At 43.1% G+C, this 12,270-nt stretch overlaps 1 protein-coding gene across 6 annotated transcripts in view; it reads left to right on the forward strand.

Annotated features, from left to right (window-relative positions):
* The window catches only part of DLGAP2 (DLG associated protein 2), a 662,574-nt gene that overhangs the window by 556,375 nt on the left and 93,929 nt on the right, over nt 1-12,270 (forward strand). The gene's annotated exons all lie outside the window — the stretch shown is intronic.

Genomic DNA, 12,270 nt, shown 5'->3' on the forward strand with positions numbered 1-12,270 from the left:
TGTGCAGACTCTTATCTGGGAGAACCGGGTTTGATTCCCCACTCCTCCACTTGCACCTGCTAGCATGGCCTTGGGTCCGCCATAGCTCTGGCAGAGGTTGTCCTTGAAAGGGCAGCTGCTGTGAGAGCCCTCTCCAGCCCCACCCACCTCACAGGGTGACTGTTGTGGGGGAGGAAGGTAAAGGAGATTGTGAGCCGCTCTGAGACTCTTCGGAGTGGAGGGCGGGATATAAATCCAATATCTTCTTCATCTTCTTCTTCTTGCCATGTTGTTCCCAAACAAAGATGAGTATAATTAAAAAATCCCAACTTCAGGTATAGGCTAATGAGGTCTGAATTTGCCTTATGGTTTTATATCCGTTCTTTCCTAAACACAGAGAAGGATTATGGGTGGGAAGATGGTTGAGAACCTTCTCTGTGTTTAGTGCTGTAGGAATGATCCATTTTTGAAGTGATGAGTGAGGAATGCCTCTTCGAGGAAGGGTGAACCTGAAACGGTAACAAATGTTGGCGTTACTGTTAGAGGCTTCCTTTGCACCCACTTTTATGAATTCAACTTGTTGATGTTCTGAAGCTTTATAACTGCTGTTTGGAAATAGGAAATAACTGATATAAAATCATAAGGCACTTTTCTTCAATGGAATCAGCACAAGCACTGGCACTTTAATCCATTCTGCAGGAGTGGGGGAGGGGGGGCAAAGTTACTGAAGTCTGAAACTGACATGCTTACATGGAATTGAATGGACTGGGACTTTGGTTGTTATAATTTATGTTTGACTGTTTATACTTTGCTGTGATAATAATGAAATATATATAGTATTGAGATAAAAAAATATTCTTCAGACTGTTTCACTTTCAAGAGAGTTTTGAAACTAGGTTTAACAGCAGCAATTTCTAGTGTTTGGGACTTCATTAATCTTCCAGTTTTTTTGGTTTGTCCTTCCCACCTGGAGGCTGGCAGCCCTAGCCACTGAAATAGATCTATGGTGCAAGCTCATTTGGAATACTTTGTACAGTTCTGGTCACCATATCTCCAAAAGGACATTGCAGAACTGGAAAAAGTATAGAGAAGGGCAACTAAGATTCATTAATTAATTTATAGTAAGATGATTAGGGAGTTGGAGCACCTTCCGTATGATTAGGGGGTTGGAGCACCTTCCCTATGAGGAAAGGCTGAAGAGTCTGGGCCTTTCAGTTTAAAAAAGAGAGGACTAAGGGTGGGGGGGATAGAGGTTTATAAAATTATGTATGAGATGGAGAGAGTTGACAAAGAGAAATTTTTCTCCCTCTCCCAAAATATTAGAAACTGGACAGTAGGTTTGGGACAGACAAAATGAAATATTACTTTTTGCAGGGATTGGTTGAAATTGGAGTTTACTGGCAGAGGATGTTGTGATGGCCACAGGAATAAACAGATTCATGGGGGATAAGTCTGTCAGTGGCTATTAGCCATGGTCGCTGAGGGGAACCTTCACATTCAGAGGCATTAAACCTCTGAATTCCAGGACCAGGAGGCAACATCAGGGGAAGGCCTTGGAATATGCCTATTGTTGGCCTTCCAAAGGAACAGATTGGCCACTGTGTGAGACAGGATGCTGGACTAGATGGATCACTGGTCATATCCATCAGGACTCTTATTATGTTTTTACATTCTAAAACAGAGGGCACTGAATTTTTGCATTGTCTGGAATCTGAGCTGGAATGTAGCTTGTTTTCTGAATTTTTCCAATCCATTAAGGAGTTTTGGTTGGCTAGAATTATTTTATTCCAGAACCATCTAAGACTTTCCAGAGGTGAACCTGGTGGTTCTACCCACCTCTATATAAAGTGGTATAGATGTAAGCCGAAATGCCCTCAAAACGAGGTTGGGGAATTAGTCAGGTGGGCACCTGGCTCACTAGGGATCGTTTTCCCAATGTATACAAGATTAACCAACCAGAGAGTGATGCTTAAATAATGGGGACTCTAATTTAGTAAAACTAATTATAATTTATTGAGAAAAATATAGTCGTCCATACAAGATAAAAATACACACATACAGTCCTAGGAAATATAGATAGATGGATAGGGGAACATAAAGGGTAGACACACAGGGTAATATTTACCTATCGTAGTCTTCGAGGAAGGCTCCAATGGGCGACGAGTGAGGAAGCGGGTAAAGGACCCAAAACTGATCAGGAATCGGGGATGGATCTATGCAGCGGAAGGTGGGATACTGATAGAAGCACACCTGTGGGTAGCTAGTCCACAGGTTATAAGGACTCTCTTGAGCCCTCAGGGGATGGGAGGTATGAGGGAGGAGAAGGGGGAGGCTCTGCAGTGACCATAAGAGTTGGACTACTGCAGTAGCCAATAGAAAGTTCTTTGGCGGCACCTAATTGGATACCTGCTCTTGACCAATGAACTTGCCTGGATCCTGTATACCTGAGAGAACTTTCAGATTGAAACAGGCCTTGGAGTGGCTCCAAAGTGACAGTTGGGAAGAAGAATAGAAGTGACTACTGGGTGGGGGACACTTAAGATTAGATGGGCTTATCTAAAAAGGTGACAATAGAGAATCAAATATTGGCCTAGGTATCACCCAGATCAGACAAAAGACTTGGCTCTGGCAGGAGATGGTCTTCATCTTTTTCTATCTTCTTCTGGGTATGAGTCCTTGTCCAGGGTTCCATTGGACAAAGGAAACGACAGTTGAGTTGATGGTCCATTCACTGGGCAGATGGGTTGCTTGCAGGCCAAAGGTGACATCTGGTGTGTACGTGAACCTTCTATTCCGATGAAATGGAGTCAAGCCTGGCGGGAAGATGGCTACATGTGGTGTTAGCTTTCCATGGTGGATTCCATGGTCAGCGCTTCATAACCGTTCACCTTGGATAGCTCCTTGGCGGCGCAGTCTCTTCCGCTCCATGGCTTGCATACGCAACGACGGGAAGACGTCCGTTGTGCTAGTAGGCACTCTGTACCGGTTTAGAGTGCCTGCATAACTTGTGGCTGCTTGTACACATAAGTCCCTCATGTTCCTGGATAGGTTTTGCCCTCACTCTCTGGCCAGACGTGTGCGAGCTCACTTCTCCAGGCGCCCTGGCAACCATACCGGTGACTACGATGTTCAGAAAAGGGGCTTTTCCTCACATAGAAGGCATCCTTTACTGAATCAGTTATCTAAATGTTAGCAAGATGAAAAAAGGTTGGTCTAATAAAAGGTAAATTTGCAACAACAACAACAACAATAATATCATCATCCCAAGGCACTAAAGATCAGTTACTGATTGATAAAATGGTATTATAAAATTGTAAAGGCTGGAAAACCAACCTGAATGTTGCCTGGATTAATTACAAGAAGGCATTTGATTTACTCCTTCATATTTGGATCCTAAGAACACTAGAAATTATATACATCAGCAAAATTGCAATGACATTTATCAAAATTGCAATGATTAAATGGAATACCAGGTTGATAGTGAATGGCAAAGAAATTGGAACAGTTAATATCAAATAAGGAATTGTCATTATCCTAATACCACTCACAATTAATAATTAATTAATAGGAAGCAGAGAGTGAGTATAAATGGGCAGTCTTCACAGTGGAGGACAGTAAGCAGTGGAGTGCCACAGGGCTCAGTACTGGGCCCCATGCTCTTTAACTTGTTCATAAATGATTTGGAGTTGAGAGTAAGCAGTGAAATGGCCAAGTTTGCACATGACACTAAATTGTTCAGGGTGGTGAGAACCGGAGAGGATTATGAGGAACTCCAAAGGGATCTGTTGAGGCTGGGTGAGTGGGCGTCAACGTGGCAGATGAGGTTCAATGTGGCCAAGTGCAAAGTAATGCACATTGTGGCCAAAAATCCCAGCTACAAATACAAGTTGATGGGGTGTGAACTGGCAGAGACTGACCAAGAGAGAGATCTTGGGGTCGTGGTAGATAACTCACTGAAAATGTCAAGATAGTGTGCAATTGCAATAAAAAAGGCCAACGCCATGCTGGGAATTAATAGGAAGGGAATTGAAAACAAATCAGCCAGTATTATAATGCCCCTGTATAAATCGATGGTGCGGTCTCATTTGGAATACTGTGTGCAATTCTGGTCACCGCACCTCAAAAAGGTTATTATAGCATTGGAAAAAGTGCAGAAAAGGGCAACTAGAATGATTAAATGTTTGGAACACTTTTCCTATGGAGAAAGGTTAAAACGCTTGGGGCTCTTTAGCTTGGAGAAACGTCGACTGCGGGGTGACATGATAGAGGTTTACAAGAATATGCATGGGATGGAGAAAGTAGAGAAAGAAGTACTTTTCTCCCTTTCTCACAATACAAGAACTCGTAGGCATTTGATGAATTTGCTGAGCGGTCAGGTTAGAATGGATAAAAGGAGGTACTTCTTCACCCAAAGGGTGATTAACGTGGAATTCACTGCCACAGGAGGTGGTAGCAGCTACAAGCATAGCCAGCTTCAAGAGGGGGTTAGATAAAAATACGGAGCAGAGGTCCATCAATGGCTATTTTTTTTTTTGCCACTGTGTGACACAGAGTGTTGGACTGGATGGGCCATTGGCCTGATCCAACATGGCTTCTCTTATGTTCTTATGTAATCATTTGCAATAGCACAGGCCAAGAATGCCGCCTTTCAAAGAGAGGCCCCAAAGATTTCACACTGTAATAACTTTTGTTGATGCTAGGACTTCTCATATGACTAAAACTGCAAATATTTATTTGAAATGTGGTCTTAAACTGTAGTCTAAGTCTGCATTTAACTTGAGAGAGACAGCTTGCATTCTTAGAGCAAAGCAGGTTCTTTTGAGTGAATTGAATTAGGGAAATCAGGGATTTAATTAAAGACATTTGATATCATTTTGTCAAGTTATGAATTTAAAATAAGACTAAAATTAGCAACAACTTCTAGCCTGAACAGCAAAAAAGTTAGTAATTTGGTTAGTGGACTATTTAGGTTTATCATCATCATCATCTGCATTCAATGAAGATGTAAAAGGGAGGAAAGGAAGCTTGCTAAACTCTCCAATATTCATCAATAAAACTGTGACTCTCACCCTATGATTCAATAGAATTCCTGTGGAGAATGTTAATATGATAGAGAAAGACAAAGAAAATGAGAGTTGCTAACCTAGTGGCATGACATATAAACATAAGTGCTGTTTTAGATTGCTTCAACAGAGGCATCCAATGGTGTATTTGTTTGCTTTTGTTATTTCTTTTTTTTTTTGCTATTTTTGCTATTTCTTTTGTTATTTTGTCATTTCAAAACATACATACAGAATTAGAAACAGAGTTGTTTTTAATAGTAATTTAAATGAAAAGCCGTTCCAATAACTGGTTGGATCTATCTGTGAAGTAACATTTGTGCTGTCTTCAAAAATTGCATTCTGTTTTCCATGAACCATAAACAAATAATCTTGCCCACTCATTCCTTGATAAAGTAGCTATCATGTGGATACTTGTTCCTAGAGTAATTTTCTGTTACTCTTAGTGTAGTGCTAAGTAATCTGCCTGCAACTCTTCAGGGTAAGCACAAGACAGGTCTCTGCTCCAAGGAGTTTACATTCTAAATTTATTCAGGGCAGTTGGGGTGGGTGTGGGGGTGCAAGAGAGGAAGAAAAGTGGCAGCGAGCAAGGCAAGTGTAACTGAGAAAGGATGTGTGCAATAGCAGTTTCTAGGAATTTGAAAGAAATTCTCATGTTTGTCACCATTACTCAAACCACAGTGTTTTGCTGGAAGAAAGGATTCAGACCTGTTTGATTGCTTGTCAGAGTTTATATAGCAGTGTGCTTCTATCATAATTTTTCATCTGTCACATTTCTGTTGCAGTTCTATTCTATCTAATTTTTCCATCACCTATATCCCTCTTCTCTCGTTTTAAAAATATTTCTTCACTGTCTTGGTTTTTTTCTTTTTTGACATGAGATATCTGCTGGGTGTATTCCCTTGGGGGTTCATGCCAGGTGTTCCACTGGGATCTATTTTAGTATTGCTAATAAGGTTGGCTGACTATGTCTTTGTAAGGCTAATGGGTAACTGTCAGGCTAAGCACCCTAATTTCTCCTCAAGGGTTAATATGAATATTAGGTTGAACTTATAGATCTCCTGACAAAAATAGGTAATCTTTCATTGAAATCTGCCTCCGTTCCTGAGGACTGGAAGGTAGCAAATGTCACCCCCATCTTTAAAAAGGGATCCAGAGAAGATCCGGGAAATTACAGGCCAGTCAGTCTGACTTCAATACTGGGAAAGTTGGTAGAAAGCATTATTAAGGACAGAATGAGTTGGCACATTGATGAACACAAGTTATTGAGGAATACTCAGCATGGATTCTGTAAGAAAAGATATTGCCTCACTAACCTGTTACAGTTCTTTGAGGGGGTGAACAAACATGTGGACAAAGGGGACCCAATAGATGTTGTTTACCTTGACTTCCAGAAAGCTTTAGATAAATTAGGGTTTGTAGAATCTTTCGGGCTCAAGTGCCGTGTTCTACTGGAGAAAGTTTTCCTTCCAGACATTTCGTTCTCAGCTGCGAAGAACATCCTCAGTGGCGTTGCAGCCAGAGCAGGCGCTCTGACCTTCTTGGCTGCTGTGCATTGAGTGGGGCCAGGGCTGCTGGAAAGCTGCTATTTCTAGGCTGGAGATGATGTGATGAAAGGGCAATGGTTTGTGAATGTGCCCATTGTTTGGTAGGGCTTCCTGGAAGGGTAGTGATAAGGAAACTGGCTGTTGAATGTGACCATTGTTTTGTGTTAATTGCTGGGAGGGTTGGAAGGGGTGTGAAGATAAGGAAGATGGTTGTTGACTGTGCTGATTGTTCTGTGGAATGTGCTGGTTGTTCTGAGACTTTCTGCAATTTATAGTCTGTAGGGTGTTTTGCAGAGCTGGGTACCAAGATTGGTGGATGAAAATGCCTTCTTCCTTTCTGTTAAAATTGTGCTGGTGTTTGTAAATCTCAATAGCTTCTCTGTTCAGGCGGGTGTGATAATGTGAGACCGTAGAAAGGACTTCATTTCTTTCAAAGTGGATGACATGGTCTCCTTCTTGAAGTGCATGTTCAGCTACAGCTGATTTTTCTGGCTGAAACAAGCGACAATGTCTCTTGTGTTCGGTGAGACGGGTGTTGATACTGCGTTGGGTAGTGCCAATGTAGACTGCACCACAGGAGCAGGGTATTTTGTAGACTCCAGGGGTTGAAAGTGGATCTCTCATATCTTTGGCCGAGCACAGCGTGTGGCAGATCTGTTGTGTGGGCTTGAAGACTGTGTCAACATTGTGGCGTTTGAGAATTTTGCCAATGCGGTCGGTGACAGATTTTATGTAGGGCAGGAAGGCTGTACCCACATTTGTGTGTGGCTCGGGATTTGGTGTGGATGGTCTCCTGGGATGGAGGGCTCTTCTAATTTCTTGTTGGGAGTATCCATTGGCCTGCAGTGACTGTTTGAGGTGGTGTAGTTCCTGTTGGAGTTGGCTTGGTTCACAGATGCGTGATGCACGGTGGATGAGGGGTTTTACAACTGTATGTTTTTGGCGAGGATGATGATTGGAATTCTTATTTAGATAGCGATTGGTGTGTGTGAGTTTCCTGAATACAGTGTGGCCGAGTTTTCCATCATCTTTCCTGGTAATGAGGACGTCAAGAAAGGCAAGTTGATCATTGTTTTCTTTCTCCACGGTGAACTGGATACGAGGATGGACTGAATTCAGATGAAGGAGAACGTTATTCAAAGCAGCCTCTCTATGACTCCAGATGGCAAAAACATATCGGAGCCAGCAACGTGGTTTTAGGAGGGCAGATCTTAGTGCTGTATCTTCGAAGGTTTCTATGTAAAAGTTAGCGATGACAGGGCTAAGGGGGCTTCCCATGGCAACTCCATCGATCTGTTCATAAAAGTTATTGTTCCATTGGAAGTAGGTAGTGGTGAGCATGTGGTGGAATAGGGCAGTGATGTCATCAGGAAAGATGTGTTGTAGTTGCACAAGGGTTTCTTTGACGGGAACCATGGTGAACAACGAGACGACATCGAAGCTTACTAAAAGATCGCTGGGTTGGAGTTTTAGGGGTTTGATTTTTTCCAAAAAATGTGATGAGTCCCTGATGTAAAAAATCAAACCCCTAAAAGGGCAACTAGAATGATTAAAGGGGTGGAACACTTTCCCTATGAAGAAAGGTTAAAACACTTGGGGCTCTTTAGCTTGGAGAAACGTTGACTGCGGGGTGATACGAACAGAGGTTTACAAGATTATGCATGGGATGGAGAAAGTAGAGAAAGAAGTACTTTTCTCCCTTTCTCACAATACAAAAACTCATGGGTATTCAATGAAATTGCTGAGCAGTCAGGTTAAAATGAATAAAAGGAAGTACTTCTTCACCCAAAGGGTGATTAACATGTGGAATTCACTGCCACAGGAGGTGGTGGTGGCTACAAGCATAGCCAGCTTTAAGAGGGGATTGGATAAAGATATGGAGCAGAGGTCCATCAGTGGCTATTAGCCACAGTATATATATGTGTGTGTGTGTGTGTATTATATATATATATATATATATATATATATATATATATATATATATATATATATATATATATATATATATATATACATACATGCCTTCTCTTATGTTCTTATGTTCTAAGGTCTAGTTCTGCTTGCAGGGATTTGAGATTTCAATGTTCCTGCAACCACCATCATTTTCTCTTTCAAGGCTGGATGCAAGAATGTAGCAATTGGACAACTCATGAGAACTTGTGCTTAGTTGTGTATATAACCAGGGGTCGTTTTATAGAAAAATAGGTGACAGAGCTCATTAGCATAACTCATTAGCATATGCCACTCACCACCCCCCCAGCCAAAAGCAACCCGATGCAAGAAAGGAGAGCCCCAGGTGAGTGAGACCTGACTGGGCTGGCTAGAGATCCAGCCAGTTCAAGCAGGCCCTTTTTACCTGGGGCTCTCCTGGGCCGCCGCCACACCCAACAGTCAAAAGGCCAGCAAGCCACCCGCCACCAGAAATAGGGTTGCCAAGTCCAATTCAAGAAATATCTGGGGACTTTGGAAGTGGAGCCAGGAGACTTTGGGGGTGGAGCCAGGAGACATTGGGGGAGGAGCCAGGAACAAAGGTGTGACAAGCATAATTGAACTCCAAGGGAGTTCTGGCCATCACATTTAAAGAGACAGCAAACCTTTTTAAATGCCTTCTTTCCATAGGAAATAATGAAGGATAGGGGCACCTTCTTTTCAGGCTCATAGAATTGGACCCCCTGGTCCAATTGTTTTGAAACTTGGGGGGGTATTTTGGGGAGAGGCACTAGATGCTATACTGAAAATTTGGTGCCTCTACCTCAAAAAACAGCTCCCCCCCCCAGAGCCCCCAGATACTTGCAGATCAATTCCCCATTATTCTCTATGGGAATCGTTCTCCATAGGGAATAATTGCCCAGTAGATATTTCCCTCCCCTCCCCCCCCCTGCCGCTTTCTGAAGACCCTAAAGTGGGGGGGGGGGACCTCCAGACTTGGGGATTGGCAACCCTCTCTCTCTTACACACACACACACTTACTGGGTCTGGTTCCTACACAACGACGTCTGAAAAGAACAGGGGCCACGCTGCTCTCTCTCTCTCTCTCTCTCTCTCTCTCTCTCTCTCTCTCTCACACACACACACACACACACACATACATACTTACTTGCTCTGAAAGGAAAGCAAAACAAACCGAGAGACTGTGTTGCTGACCCTTCCCATGAAGTACTTCCTGCTCATCTTTAAAGGCACAGACACACACATACATTTTGAAATGGACCTGTTTGCAGGTTTCTAAACCTGCCCAAGATCTAGAGCTGCATGGTGGCTGTGTGGGCAGGGCTTCCCCCACCAGCCAGCTGGCTGGGAGCGGGGAGAAGCCTGTAAAACCGGGGTAACCTCCACTGGGACCTGGGGATTGGGAAGCCTAACCCAAAATCACATAAGAAGTGTAGAAAGGGTGGTGTGGGCTTCTCCTGGGGTTAATGAGGGCTGCTGGTGGTGTGGAAAAGCCCCTGGTGGCTGCCTGGCTGCATGCTCTCCTAATCCAGGGATTGTTATGCAGCTGCACCTACTATTCTAAGGACAAGGTAGGTGGGGAGAAAGAGGGGGAGCTATCAGAAAGGTTCAGGAGCTGTGCTCCTGTGAACCCCTGCTGAATCTGAGGTCCATATATAACCAGATGGAAGAGAGGAATTAGGAGCAGTTGTCAACATCCTCTGGAAAGTTCCTAAGAAGAAGATCCTTGTTTGGACCCGAGAGACCACCTGATGTCATAAGGCAGAAATGTATAATAAAGGTATAGGCACAAAAGAGTTATGCTAACACCATGCTAATATGCTTAAATATGTTATGCTTCATTATGATGGAATGTGCAGAATGCTTTTATTCTACTACTATGCTGCAAGAGATTTGCCATCTAAATATGGTTGCCAAGTCTATGTTAGAAAATACCTGGAGACTCTGGGGGTGGAGCTGGAAGAGGGTGGGGTTTGGGGAGGGGCCTCAACAGGGTACAATGCTATGCAGTCCAGCATGATACAATGCCACTCTTCAAAGCATCCATATTCTCCAGGGGAGCTGATCTTTGCCAGTTGGAGATCAGTTGTAAAAGAGGGAGATCTCCAGGCCTTACCTGGAGGCTGGCAACCCTACCTAAGGTATGTGTTGTGTTAGATAGAAAAGTTAGCTTTTTTGTTTTCTTGTTGCTGAACTAAAAAAACTGTACTGCAGAGGCAATTATTTTAATAATTTAATAAACCTTTATACATTTTACAAGGTCTGCTTTTCTCATGTGCCTCCAACCTCAAGGACCCACAGGTCTGGGAGTAGGGTTGCCAAGTCTTTTTTCACGCACGCAACGCATGTGTGGCGCAATGCCATCACCCAGAAGTGACGTCATTGTGCCAGCAACACTGTGCGCCAGCCACTCTAGGTGTTTCTGGGAAAATTCTATGGTTTTCCTGGACGCTCTGGCAATTTGGGAGGGGAAAACTCTATGGTACCTATTGTTGGGAACCTCCAGGGCAGGAGAATCCCTGCCCTGCTTGGGGGCTTGGCAGCCCTATCTGGGAGGTTGTTCAGGGGTTCCAAGCAGAGAGCCAGGAGCAATAATACCAGGGGATCCAGCTAGGATTCTTGTTCTCTCAACTGATAGTGAAATTTCGAAGATAGACCCCTGTTGGTTTGCTGCTGATGGGTGGGAAAACATATCTTGGTATTTGCAGAAAAAAAGTAAAATAAGTTGTCCTGATTAAAGTAAAGTCACATAGTTTAACTGAATTTGACCAATTGAATCACTATGGTGAGTTCGTTTCTTGAAAAAGAGAAAGAGAAGAATGACATGAAAGCATTCATTCTCAAAGAGTCAGGAGACTCCATTTAAAATATTATCTACTGGAAGCTAGAATATAGTAAAGATAGGACTCATTTAAGCCCCCACATTCCTTTTTCTTGTTTGCCACATGGAGAGAAATCAAAACAATAGAACCTAATGTCAGCTCACTCACTTTCTGGAAAGTGGAAACTTTATTCACATCAAGACATTTATTTTAATGAAGTTAAAAAGATACTGCAAGGCATAAAATGGATAAAACCAGCTACCAATTACTAAGCCCTGTAGCCCTGATACAAAGAAATTGATATGCTAGAGAAGCAGGCTGATAGGTTTGCTAGTGGTTCCAGCATAGTTTCCATCTTCTTCAACTTATTGATCTGTACTTGTGGTTTACCACAAATTCACCTTCTGCCAAATGAGCAAAGCTGGCAATGCCTGGAAGGACTGAATTTGGCTGCTTACTCTATCTATACGTGAGATTGGTGCTATCACAACTAAGAGCAGATGTGTGAAGCTAGGGCTCACTCAGCTGGATCAGAGCCTGTGTCTATAACAGGGATGGCCAAACTGTGGCTCGGGAGCCACATGTGGCTCTTTCAGACATATTGTGTGGCTCTCGAAGCCCCCACTGCCTCATTGGCCAGCTTGGAGAAGGCATTTCTCTCTTTAAATCACTTTGCCAAGCCAAGCCAGCATCTTGGAGAATGCATGTAAAGTTAAAGTTGCTTTCTTTCCACCTCTCCCTCCTTTATTCTCCTCCCTCCCGGTGGCTCTCCAACATCTGACATTTATTCTATGTGGCTCTTACATTAAGCAAGTTTGGCAACCTCTGGTCTATAATGTGGGTATGGGACTGAAAACCATAATCCTTAAATAGAATATGTATTATATTGGGTACAAGTGCATTGTCCTATAG

Source organism: Heteronotia binoei, chromosome 1 (assembly GCF_032191835.1).
Source record: "Heteronotia binoei isolate CCM8104 ecotype False Entrance Well chromosome 1, APGP_CSIRO_Hbin_v1, whole genome shotgun sequence".
Taxonomy (NCBI): Eukaryota; Metazoa; Chordata; class Lepidosauria; order Squamata; family Gekkonidae; genus Heteronotia; species Heteronotia binoei.